The sequence below is a fragment of the Phyllobates terribilis genome, unplaced genomic scaffold, assembly GCF_046119375.1.
Source record: "Phyllobates terribilis strain yellow unplaced genomic scaffold, ASM4611937v1 Scaffold_12__6_contigs__length_324123572, whole genome shotgun sequence".
Classification (NCBI taxonomy): Eukaryota; Metazoa; Chordata; class Amphibia; order Anura; family Dendrobatidae; genus Phyllobates; species Phyllobates terribilis.
In genome coordinates this window covers 132,232,193-132,245,721 of record NW_027362772.1, presented here as the reverse complement: position 1 = coordinate 132,245,721, position 13,529 = coordinate 132,232,193, and positions in this window count along the sequence as shown.

Sequence of the window (13,529 nt, the reverse complement as noted above, 5' to 3'; positions counted from 1 at the left end):
CAAACTGCGTATTAACATTAATTTTCATCATTACTGAGAAAAAATCCAGTTATGATTTTGGTGCACGAACAGTTATCGAACATAACCTCGAACAGCCGAATTTTTCTCAAATTGTTCGTGTTCGCCGACCGGCTCGAACACCGCCCAAAACAGCTCGAATTTGAGATTGGCGAACAGTTCGAGTAGAACAACGCTCATCTCTACTTAAGTTGCAGACTGGTGGCTAATAATGGGGCCAATATACTGTGTGGACTACTGTGACAGCCATCATACAGGTTAAAGACTACTGTGTGGGTCGTTATACAGTGAGGGGCCATAATACAGTGGGGACATCGTACATTATGGGAGTCATCAAGCAGTGTAGAGGCTACTAAGGGGCCATTATACATTGTGGAGGCTACTGTGAGCCATCATACAGCGTGGGGACTACTATGGAGTCATCAACAAGAGAGCACAAAGGAGGCATTTTAATTTGTAAGGGGCACAGTGGTGGAATTACTATGTGGGGCACTGAAGAGCACTGTTTTTATACCACACAGCAGGTACAATAATAGTGACACATACGGCAGCAGAAGAACAGTATTGTGGTGACAGCAGGATTAGGCGTTTGTGCAGGTTGGGAATAGATGGGGACAGTGCTGGAAATGCGAAAAGTCTAATGTGTCTATGTTGTAATCTTTGCAGATGAGTTGTGGCTGGAGAAGTTGTCATGTCGGTCTGGGCCAGATGGAAAAGACATGAAAAATTAACGACTCAACCAGAAAGAACGTCAGCTTTAAGTTACTATATATAACTGTACTGTAATCTCTTATACGTTCTGCATATGGCAGTAATATCGGTGTTGGTCTTTGTGTAGTGATTTACTTTCAGTAGCAGCTAGGTCATTGGCTGAGGTTCCCTTATACCTATTATTAGGGTATGCCACTGTAGTTGGAATTATGGTTACCTGGTTAGAGGACCACTCGGATGTTTCGCCCCCCTTGAGCTCAACTCCTGGCTACGCCTCTGCAGCCATGACAAATTGTGTTAGAGGTTTGTAGTGGTGTTGTTGCTGCCCTCAATACATTTGGGACCATAAACATAGGAAAGGTTGCCCATCTTGTAACAGGCATTACTTAAAGAGTGCCTACCAGTGTGCATGTGGGTAACTTTACAAAGTCAGTATGAAGTGCAGACCTTCAAGTCGAATTCAAACCTATGAACACAATATTTTAATAATATATGCTGCTTGGAACTAAAATCAACATCGAGGCAGGGTTACATTTTTAGTTAAGGCCACGAAAGTTTCAGAATTATGGGGTACCTACTTATTGTCATTTGCCCCTTTTGTTTGCTGTCATTATATGTGTCCAGGATGCATCCTGCTGGGTACGGTCCACATAGCTGGAGTCACGTGTCCCAAAGTTCTGGTCGCTTCTGCACCAAGAAAATAATAATTTCCACATTATTATGTGGTGGGATGGTCCTGATCTCTGTGGAGGCGTGGTTAGGGTTTTTCTAGGTTGCCTGGATGTTTGGGGATTACAACTTCCTGCTATGTGCTGATGCAACTTCCGGACCCATTGGAAATGTGTTCTTAAAAATCAGATGCCATTTGGATGGTCCGTGTGGCGTCCAAATTTTTTATTGCATCCATTGACTTCCATTGATGAATCTCATCCAATTTTCTCTTCCACTCGTAGCATGCTGCATTCAACGCTGAATTCAGCTAAGAAAAAAACCGCAGATCTGCACTGCCTCATTTACTAACATTGGTCCGAATGCAATCCAATTTTTTATTGGATTGCACTCGTCCAATTTATACGCTCGTCTGAGCGATCCCTAAGGGTATGTGCGCACGATCAGTATTTGCTTGCAGAAATTTCTGCAGCGTTTCTGCAAGGTTCTGCATCTCTTGGCAGCAAATACGCTGCGGAAATTCCATAGAGTTTTTGATGCGTTTTTGCCTGCAGATTTGCCATGCGTTTTTTTCAATGCATTGTATAGGAAAAACGCAGGCAAAAATGCAAAAGAATGGACATGCTACTTCTTTTAACGCACATGAAATTCTGTAAAGAAAAATCCTGATCATGTGCACAGATCTTGCAAAATCTCATAGAAAATGCTGGGATAAGGTTTGCAATATGTTTTTGGGGCCAATTCCGCTTAGATTTACCGCATCAAAAACGCAAAAAAACGCACCGTTTGCACATAGCCTAAGGGCGGTTAGGATTTGGTATTCTGTATGTATTGTATTTTTGTATAATTAATATATTTATTCTAGATTGTGTTGATAAAGACAATACTGTTTACTTTAGTATATTTTTTATGTTAAATTATTATGTTATTTAAAAAGTAAATATAATAAATATATATAAATGTAGCGCCCCGAGGGTTCGACCGCTACAGGGGTATTGCACCTCTGCCAGAGGTGTGATATTCCACTCCCGGGTAAGGATGGAGTATGGACCAGGGCTCAGTTAGCTGCATACAGCACACACACCCCATTTCCGGGGGACAGCTCAACGGTGCTCCCACTAGACATAAGTGCAGGCACGACTGACTATGTCCCTGCCTTGAGTGGGGAGGGGGAGTGGAACACCCAGTGCTGTAGGTGCAGAAAGGGGTTGGTTCCTGAGCGTAGGAAGGAGCTCATTGGTTGCTGGTCACCTGGGCTCATGGTCAGAGGGAGGTATAAAAGGTGGGCACCATCTTAGTTCTGAGTCAGTTCAGCCAGAGGAGAAGACAGGGAGTAGAGGCTCTGTAGGAGCTCTACTCCAGAAGGGCCTAGTGAGAGGCCGAGGAGGAGGTGAAGGGGAGCTGAGATTGTGGCTCATCCCAGCTCCAAGAGAAAGGAACAGAAAGGAACAGAAAGGAACAGAGAAAGAGAAGGAGAGACAGAGAAACAGAGGGGCTCAGGAACAAGAAGGTGGAAGGGACCCTAAGAACCAACGAGAATCCAGGGTGCAGGGTCAGGCAGATTAAGGGTACCGGATCCCAAGTTGGTGGAGGAGAAACAACCCTCAGCCAAAGACCGGTCGTCGTGATCATCTATTGGTGCGACACCTCATCAAACCTGCTAGGAAGGCACCATATAGGACAGCGGAGGACGGGGCCCACGTTTAACCACACGAGTCCGCGGCAGCTGGACAAAAGTGGGTCACTGGTGAGGCAGGCCAGAGAAAGGATTAAAGGGGGTCCTGTGCCATGCTCCTGAACTGCCTGGGAGTTGACCGAGCCCCTCACCTGGTGGACGCAGCACGGCTCGGGCGGTCACTGCCGACGGAAGTGACCCGGAACAAACGAACTGTGAGTAAAGACCCTGGACTGTAACTTATTGTCTGTGTGCTCCTTCGCTCCTCCGGCACTACCGGTACTGGGACCTTCACCACCATCACTCCCACCATCCACTACACTGCCCTGGGGCCGCACTCTTCCCGTGGGGAGTCACACCATCCCAGCTGCATTCATCATCAGCCCCAGCGGACTGCCTTGCAGCGGCGGTTCCTAATAACCGCAATCCACGGGTGGCGTAGTCGGACATTATCTGAAGCATGTAGCAGACTACCAATGGTCTGATCACCCTGAGCCGCGGGACCGGGCCGCCACTACTACTACCCCCATCGTTCCCCTATCGCCCGGATCCGCGTGCCCCACGGCCCAGGGGGCGAGTCAGCTTTGGCGTAGTCGGCAGGATTTCGTGCCCGCTAACCACAGGTACTGCGCGCTGGAAAAGAGACTGTTTCACGGTACTAAAGATGGCGCCCGCCCCAGAAGAACGAACGCCATAATGAGCGCGCCAAAAGACCACAGGAGGCCGCCTCCCATCGTGGGCTGGGTCCCATAATGGCGCCAAAGAGGAAGCCCGCCCCCAACAACCGTGAGCACGGCTGTGGAAATGTCCATCAACGTGGGGGGGCTGCCCCTGAGAGTGATTGTCAGCAGAATGCCCCAGGACCACCCCTCATGGGGGCGGAAAGAGAAGAAAACTGCGGGGCAGGGGGTGGTCTGGATCAGTCCAGACAGACCGCACCCGGGGATGGACGCCCTCAGCAGCACCAGCCTCCTGGCCCGAAGCCTGCTGCAGGCCGAACCGCTCTGCAGCCTAGCAGAAGTCCTAGCGCAGCTCCCCAGAGACCCGGAGCGTGCGCAAGCTGCACTGGAGGACCTGGAGCGGAGGATGGTCCGGGCGCAGCGGAGTGCACTCACCGAGTGGAGAGAGGAACTGGCCCGGCAGGCCGAGACCCACCAGCGACAGGCCTCAGCCGCACCCCGGGGTTTGCCTGCCTCTGAGGACGGCGCAAGAGGAGAGAGGACCGGAGGCGACGCCGCGGAGGGAGCCACGAGGACTGAGGCAAGTGAAGGGGACGTCACCACCCCAAGCCCAGCACCCGCAAGCCTGCCCCAGGCTCCCGTCGCAGCACCAGAAGCCCCACTCACCGCACCTGTTGCCGCGCCGCCACTGCTCCCGGCTAGGCCTCAAGCGGCGAGCGCCGCGGCCACGCCCCGCCCAGAGCCACGCCCCTTGACCCCGGGCGCTGTAAAGCAGGAAGCATCATCGGCCCGGTCGCAAGGCCTGGATGACCCGGGCGCCATCGCCAAGCCTGCGCCCCTGTCCCAGATGGGACTGCCACCTAGCGCAGCCAGAAGACCCCTGGCCTGGTCGCAAGGCCGAGTGCCCCCGGGCGCTGCTCCCAGATTAGGTCCCCACACTATACCATCGCTGGGCGTGGACCTATTGGCACAACACACCGGTCCGGATGGACTGCCGCTGGAGTGGCCGGTTGAAGTGACCGGCAATCAGCCATGGAAGGCCCAGCCCCCGCGCGAGCCTCTGATACCGGCTCCTGAACCCGTCGAGGTCACCCTACCCCCACTGGAGGACGTCCAATTTGCGTGGGACCCCACCAGCGAGAACTTGATGGGGTTCTCTCAAGAGACCCGGGCAGACGCGGTCCGTCGTCTGGAGGTCTGTCACCAGCAACTGGCGACCTTTGAGCGGGAGCGACGAGAGAGGCGCGTCAGAGAGGAACGGCTCCAAGCCCAGAGTGCTGAACAAAAGCGCAAGGCCCGCCAAGACCCCCAAGCAGCCCATGGTCCCCGAATCACCGGGACCATAGTCAAGTTCCACATGGAGAACGGCTGGGGCTTCATCAGGGGCCCAGAAACCGCAGGCGACATCTTTGTGACCCGCAGGGACGTGGAGAGACATCTACCGGAGGGACATCGTGGCCGTGACCTGTACCCTGGTGATGTGGTCGCCTTTACCCGCCACGTAGGTGCAAAAGGACCATACGCCCTACATGTCCATCGGCTCACCGAGGAGGAGCTACAATACCGCGGCTATGAGGAGAGCCAAGAGGACCCGGACGGGTCTGAAGAACCATATGAGGAGGAAGAAGGAGCATATGGAGGACACCACTACTAGTAAGTAGCAAAGTACCTGTGTACATAGTTACCCGTCAGGGTATCAGAACTGTTTTTGGGACTGTTCCCGTCTTGAAAGTGTGGTCCCCGTTGGGACAAATATTGAACTGTTACCTGTGTGCCCCTCATCCCCTACCAGGCTGAGGACTGTGAGCAGCCATTCCCTTCCCAAAAGTGGCCGAGGACTGAGAGCGGTCAAATCCCTTGTATATAGTTGCGCTTCCTAAAGTGCCCCCTACTGGTTTTATACAAAAACCGCAACGTCTACCTCAAGATTTACTGGACTGTTGCACCTTTACCTGGTCGCAAGTTGCACCGTGACCGTGATCCAAGAATCCAAGAATGTGCTTTACTTAAAAATGTTTTACATGAGAAAGTTTAATATGCTGCTAGGTGATAATGCAAATGTTTTACAAGGTGTTTTATATGACAAAAGAGTTCCAGAGGCATTAGCAAAGTGTTTTATAATAGTGTGACAAGAAAAGAAAAGTGTTTCCCATAAAGGGAATTGAACCATGTTACCTGTTTTCTGATGTGAAAAGTTTTAAAAAGTTTTGCATGTCCTGTAATTATCTGTTTTTGCTCTTTTCCAGCCCGAGGACGTGCTGTGCTTTACCAGGGGGGAATGTAGCGCCCCGAGGGTTCGGCCGCTACAGGGGTATTGCACCTCTGCCAGAGGTGTGATATTCCACTCCCGGGTAAGGATGGAGTTAGGACCAGGGCTCAGTTAGCTGCATACAGCACACACACCCCATTTCCGAGGGACAGCTCAACGGTGCTCCCACTAGACATAAGTGCAGGCACGACCGACTATGTCCCTGCCTGGAGTGGGGAGGGGGGGTGGAACACCCAGTGCTGTAGGAGCAGAAAGGGGTTGGTTCCTGAGCGTAGGAAGGAGCTCATTGGTTGCTGGTCACCTGGGCTCATGGTCAGAGGGATGTATAAAAGGTGGGCACCATCTTAGTTCTGGGTCAGTTCAGCCAGAGGAGAAGACAGGGAGTAGAGGCTCTGTAGGAGCTCTACTCCAGGAGGGCCTAGTGAGAGGCCGAGGAGGAGGTGAAGGGGAGCTGAGATTCTGGCTCATCTCAGCTCCAAGAGAACGGAACAGAAAGGAACAGAAAGGAACAGAGAAAGAGAAGGAGAGACAGAGAAACAGAGGGGCTCAGGAACAAGAAGGTGGAAGGGACCCTAAGAACCAACGAGAATCCAGGGTGCAGGGTCAGGCAGATTAAGGGTACCGGATCCCAAGTTGGTGGAGGAGAAACAACCCTCAGCCAAAGACCGGTCGTCGTGATCATCTATTGGTGCGACACCTCATCAAACCTGCTAGGAAGGCATCATATAGGACAGCGGAGGACGGGGCCCACGTTTAACCGCACGAGTCCGCGGCAGCTGGACAAAAGTGGGTCACTGGTGAGGCAGGCCAGAGAAAGGATTAAAGGGGGTCCTGTGCCATGCTCCTGAACTGCCTGGGAGTTGACCGAGCCCCTCACCTGGTGGACGCAGCACGGCTCGGGCGGTCACTGCCGACGGAAGTGACCCGGAACAAACGAACTGTGAGTAAAGACCCTGGACTGTAACTTATTTTCCGTGTGCTCCTTCGCTCCTCCGGCACTACCGGTACTGGGACCTTCACCACCATCACTCCCACCATCCACTACACTGCCCTGGGGCCGCACTCTTCCCGCGGGGCTTTATACCAGACAGAGAGTTCTGCTTACAATTACCCTTTGTCTATTACAATTTCAAAATACTGCAGTGAAATCTCAATTGTATTACGAGACCAGCACTGTGACAGCAATGTCAGCAATTTTTGATCTTTCCTTTCGGATTGTGTATGGATTATTGTTTTACTAAAAGATGACCTTGCTCAGTAACTTTGGTTTTGTAACATAAAAACAGTTTGCTTCAATATGATTCTGCTGTAATATATTCTTTATCCTACACGATGCTCATTTCTCACCTATAACAGACAATTGAACAGTATAATGAAACACCAAAATACTTCAACATAGGTCAAGCATTGTATGACTATATACAAAAAAGAAATGTCCAGTTCGCCTGGCGAACAAGCTTTGAACTCTCAAGATGTGCACGGACCCTGAATCCCAGTTTGAAGGATATTAGAACACATGAAAAATGGTAATCTTGTCCAGTACTCAATCTCCAAATTTCCAAGTAAAAAAAGAGCCTTGTTCATCCATTAAAAAGATGCGAAAAACACACAAGTTTAAAAACAGGACATCCTGATAAAAACCTATGCGTTTCGATACCAGAAATATGCCCCAGATGTCCGCGCGCAGCAGGCGCAGGCTGCGGAGCCCCCCAGGGGACCATGAGTCAGGTGAGCATGGCGGCAGAATCCCCCGCCGCTGTTATCAGAGGGTCGCAGTCCGCGACCAAAGCGAGGGCCCCACCGGAAGTGTGGCCTGCTCCGGCGGTGCGCCGCAGTACCAGAGTCCGGGCCGCACCGGAAGCAGGGCCCGCACTTCAGCCGCGTCACCAATCTGGGGGCGGGGCTTCACCGGATGTTTGGCCCGCGCCACTTCCTGTGTCTGGGTCACGTGACCGGGCCGAACAGGAAGTGCCATGTGCACCATCAATGCCGTCCCCGCAAATATTACCAGCAGCAGTGCCCGGCGGCGGGCGGCACACAGAAAAGGGGCCAGCAGGAGCAGCAGCACGGCAGGCACACCTGGCGACGTTCCAGTCGGTGTGCCTGCTAGAACATCCAGCAGGGGAGGACAGCTCAGCGCTTTTACGGGCAGGCAGCTGCAGTTTGAAGACCTGCTGCGTGGCCCTAGTCACCATACTCAGGACTACAGAGCGGCAGGCAGCAGCATGGAGTTGCCTGGCAGACACCCACGTTTCAGCACGGACCGCTCTGGTGAGTCCGGGTCCAGAGGTCGGGCAGGGCCACGGACGGCAGGAAGGACCGGCGCAGTGACGGGCGGAAGACGAGTGGAGGAGGCATCAGCATGTGCTCAGGTCCCCCCTGGTGACGAGGAGGCCGGGGGCGTGGGCCTTGAGCAGCAGCAAGATTTTGGAGGATCGGAATACGGAGAGGATTGGGGCGTCTCCAGGAGTCAACGGAATTCGGGACGTACTGCTGGCAGGGACACAGCACCTGCACAGCTCGGTGAGTATGTGTCTATGTCTGGTTTGTCGCCCGCAGGGTCATTAGTGGAGGGAGCAGGGGATAGACAGTTGGCAGGGCCCAGCGGGGAAAATGTTAGGGGGTGGCGTGGGTCAGATGTCGCAGGGCTCAGGGATATTTTGGCTAGCATGTCGCAATTTCTGGCAAGAATTGATGGTGGTCGAGTCAGCGAGGCAGGGTTATCTCCGGGTGGGCTTGGTTACCTAGTCAACCTGTAGTGTCGCAGGAGGGGAGTGACTTGGCAAGGTCGGCGGTGTGTGGTGAGGGGGTACCTTGAGGAGTATCGGTTTCTGTGCAGTTAGAAATGGTTACAGCAGATGCCGTAAAACTGGATGATAGGGCAAAAGGGGAGGTATATGTGTGCTTTGAGGGACCGTTGGGGACACACTTGAAGAAAGAGGTTAAAGAAAAAATCTGGTGTGATGAATATGTTGAAATGTTTTCCCTTCCTCCTATGGAAAAGTTTAATTTGGACAATGGAAAAAAGGACGACAGTAGAAAAGAGGAGGATGAGAAGCGCAGGTGGAAATTGATTCCTCAGACGTTTGTCAATTGGTTGCAAGCTTTTGCAATAATGGCTAGCGTCATCGGAGAAAAAGCTCCGGATAATTGCTTTGGTTTATTTTGTTATATAGATGCTATAGGGGAGGCTCATCGTACTTATGGGGGTCAGACATGGTTACGATACGACGAGCAATTTCGGCAGAGGAAGGCAGTCCGCCCGGAGATTAGATGGGATCAGAAGGACATAGGGCAGTGGCTGAAGGTTATGGCTCTGGTGAGGTATGGGCAGTCCTTTCACGGGAGCAGCAGTAATGGGAACCAATCAGCAGGACACTGGGGAAGTAGTCAAGGGGCACAAAGCTATAAGAGGGAAACGGGAACTTGTTGGCAATTTAATGATGGCCAATGTAAGTACGGGAACTCCTGTAAATTTAAACATGTGTGCTCCCATTGTAACGGAAGTTCACACGGAGCAGCTAAATGCTTTAAGAATGGTAGGGGAAAGCTGCCAGTGGGTACTGGCCAAAGGGGTGACTCCGGTGAGTCTTCATGCGATGGCCCCCTTAGGTATCCCGATCAGCTGAAGGCTAAGGTCATTTCAGATGTTTTTTTGGAGGGTTTTAGAATTCCTCTTCCTGGTCACGAGGTCCCCTTTTCTGTTAAGAATTTGATGTCGGCTTCCCTTCATCCGGAAATGGTTAGTGTGAAGTTGGCAAAAGAGGTTGAATTGGGTAGGATAGCTGGACCGTTTCAGGAATTACCTAGTAGGAAGGTGATTATTTCACAGTTGGGGTTTGTGCCCAAGAAAGAGCTGAATAAGTTTCGTTTCATTCAGCATTTGTCGTACCCAAAGGGGCTTTCGGTGAATGATGGCATTGCGCAGGAATTGTGTTCAGTTGAGTATACATCATTCGATGCGGCAGTGCAATGGGTACGGAGATATGGGCCAGGATCGTTGCTAGCTAAGACTGATATCGAGTCGGCTTTTAGGTTGCTGCCAGTTCACCCGGATAGCATCCCGTTGTTAGGTTGTTTTTGGAAAAGGAAATACTATGTGGATAGGTGTTTGATAATGGATTGCGCAATTTCGTGTTCCTTGTTTGAAACGTTTAGTACCTTTTTGGAATGGGTGGTGAGGGACTTGGCATCAATTCAGTCAGTCATTGATTATTTGGATGACTTTTTGTTTATCGGTCCTCCGCAATCGTGGTTGTGTAGGAATTTGTTAGGTATTATGGTGTGGGTTGCAGAGCATTTTGGCGTACCATTGGCGGAAGAAAAAACAGAAGGAGCTTGCACCATTTTGAGTTTTTTTGGGCATATTAATTGATACAGAGAGGATGGAGTGTTGGTTGCCTGATGATAAATTGAGTTTGCTCAAGAAAGAAGTGGATAGAGTCAGGAGGTTGCATAAGGTGACGCTGAAGGAGTTACAATCACTGTTAGGTCGCTTGAATTTTGCATGCAGGATCATGCCCATGGGTAGGATATTTTGTCATAGGTTGTCAGGGGCAACAGCAGGAATGCGTGCGCCGCATCATTTTATTAGTTTAAATAAGGACCACAAGGAGGATTTGAAGGTTTGGAAGTTGTTTTTGGAAAATTATAACGGCAGGTCATTAATTCAGCATGAGTTTTTGAGCAATTTTGATTGTGAGATTTTTACAGATGCTGTGGGAGGTGCTGGTTATGGGACCTACTGGAAGGGGCGTTGGAGTGTTGGAGTTTGGCCGAGTATGTGGGAGGAGAGGGGTCTTACTAGGAACCTGGCGTTCTTGGAATTGTTTCCTATTGTTGTTGCGGTTCCAATTTGGAGGGAATGTTTTGCGAACAGAAGAATTCGGTTTCATTGCGATAACATGGGAGTGGTGTAAGTAATCAACAGCTTGTCGGCCTCGTCTCCTCCGGTGATTTGGCTACTGAGGGAACTGGTTCTATGTTGTCTTAATTTGAATGCTTGAATTACGGCAGTCCATGTTCCAGGTGTACAAAATTCCATCGCAGATGCCTTGTCTCGTTTCCAGTGGGATCGTTTCCGGGCGCTAGCACCAGAGGCAGAGGATGTGGGACAGGAATGCCCTTCGCATCTGTGGCAGCTGGTTATGGAGGAGTGGGACGGTTGATACGGGAGTCCATTACAAGGCAGACCTGGTCATCATACGAGGCATCATGGCGAGTATGGCAAAGTTGGATGCTGCAGTGGGGTTGGTGGAGAATGACGGCGAAAGAGAGATGGCGGTGTTGTTTCTTGTGGGAAGGGCAGCAGAGATTGGGTGGTCTGTTTCAAAAGTTGGTAAATTTGTTGCAGGACTTGCATTTGGTTTTAAATTGCAGGGCAAAAAAAGATGTTACAAAGTCCTTTTTAGTGAAGCAAGCACTTAGGGGTTTTAGGAGAGGAGGTAAGGTGTTAGATAAAGAAGACCGGTGTCTTTTAGCATCTTGGAACGGTTGGGTTTAGTTTTGGATAAGATATGTTGTTCAGTTTTTGAAGCTACACTGTTTAGGTTAGATTTTTCACTGGAGTTTTTTGGTGCGCTGAGATTAGGTGAATTGGTGGTACCGAGCAGGAATAGGATTGGGGGTTTGTTTGAAGAGGATGTGAGCTGTTGAGATAGGGGCATTGAATTTTGGATTAGGCGTGGGAAGACAGATCAATTGGGCAGAGGCAAGCGGGTAGTATTGGGTGAGGTTAATGGATTTTTCATGTGCCCATGGAAATGTTTAACGGTGTACTGGCAGGTTTGGCTTGGGCGAGTGGGTCCCTTATTGTGCCATGAAAATGGGGAGTTTTTGTCAGGTTTTCAATTCATAGCCGTATTTAAAAAATGAGTTCGGGAGTTGGGCCTTCACCCGGAGGTGTTCGGCTCACACTCTTTCAGAATTGGCGCGGCGTCAGAAGCGGATGGTTTGGGTTTAAGCAAGGACGTGATAAAACGTATCGGGAGGTGGAGTTCTGATCGTTATCTGTCTTATGTACAGCATTAGGTAGGGGAGGGCTGGATTTGTTTTATCTTGATAAGTGTTAAATACCTTATGGTTGTTTGTTGCAGGTGGCGTTCCGTTCTTAGCATGGATTCTGGGACACTCTTTCTTCCACTGGGGGGTGCTGTGGGCGGACGTGAGGCCAGACGGTAGGCAATTGAGTTTTAGCAGAGGGCAATTAGTGGTTCGGTGGCTGGGCTTTAGAGGGATGGTATGGCGAAGAGTGCTTCCTGAATTTCATAAGGCAGCCAATTTGGACCGTACGCCGGATGTTTTGGTGGTACATGCGGGTGGGAATGATTTGGGGGCTCGCCCGGTAAGGGAATTGATTAGGGACATTTGATTTGATTTTTTAAGGTTGTGGACATCCTTTCATGAGGTGTTGATGGTTTGGTCTAATATTATGCCAAGGCAAAAATGGAGGGAGGCTAGATCATTGAAGGGGATTAATAGGGCACGAGTGAAGTTAAATAGAGCCATATCAGCTTTTGTGTCCAGGAACAGGGGAGTGAGCGTTCGACATTTTGAACTCGAGGCGGGGGTTGGAGATTTTTGGGCAAAGGATGGTGTGCATTTGAATGACATTGGGATTGATTTGTGGGCATTGGCTATACAGGAGGGGATTGAGAGGGCGTTGGTGGTGTTGGGGCACTCACAAGCCTGAGGTGGTCAGGGCTGTTCGTTTGTGGCAGGGGGTGGGGTTCTTGGAGTTGGCACAGAAGTGTCGGTGGGAAGTATTTGGTAAAATTACAGGCAGTTGGTTAATTGGAGTGGGATCTGGCATTTGTTTTTTGGGCTCTGGATGGGGTTTTAACCTGGGAGCTTTTGGTGCCCTTGAGCTGGTGATGGACGGCTGAGGGTAACATGGTGGTTCGAGTTTTGGTTTAATTTATGCCAGATCTATTTTTAACTCCAAGAACCCTCCCTTCTTATTTATTTTTATAACATTGTTAATATTTAATGTTGTTTGTTAATAAAATGGCCGCTGTGGCCAAATTTATCCAAAGAATTACAGGTGTAGTGTTTTTTATTTGGTGGGAAAAGGTGAGTGCTGGAAGATGGGAGGGGTAATTTTAAAGGGTGGAACCCGGGTTGGCCTTACACGGTCATGGCATGGGAACAATGGCTGTGTCCTCTCAATCCACAATCAGCAATTTTACAGAATACTTGTTAGGCTATCCCACGATGCAGAAATGCTCCGGATTTTTCATGAGCGTTTCTGCATCTCCCTGGCAGAAAAAACGCATGCGGATTGTACATGCGTTTTTCCTGCCAGGGACATGCGGATGTGAAGCGTTCTTCACATGCATTTCCGCATGCGGGTTGACAAGCGCTTTGTAAGTGATTTTAGCATCAGTTGGAAAGTGCTTGACAGCTTGGTCACACTATATAAATCCATGCAAACGGCATGGATTTATATAGTGTGACCGAAAGAATGTTAAAAAATAATATATACTTACCTTCTGATGGCCCGCGGTGT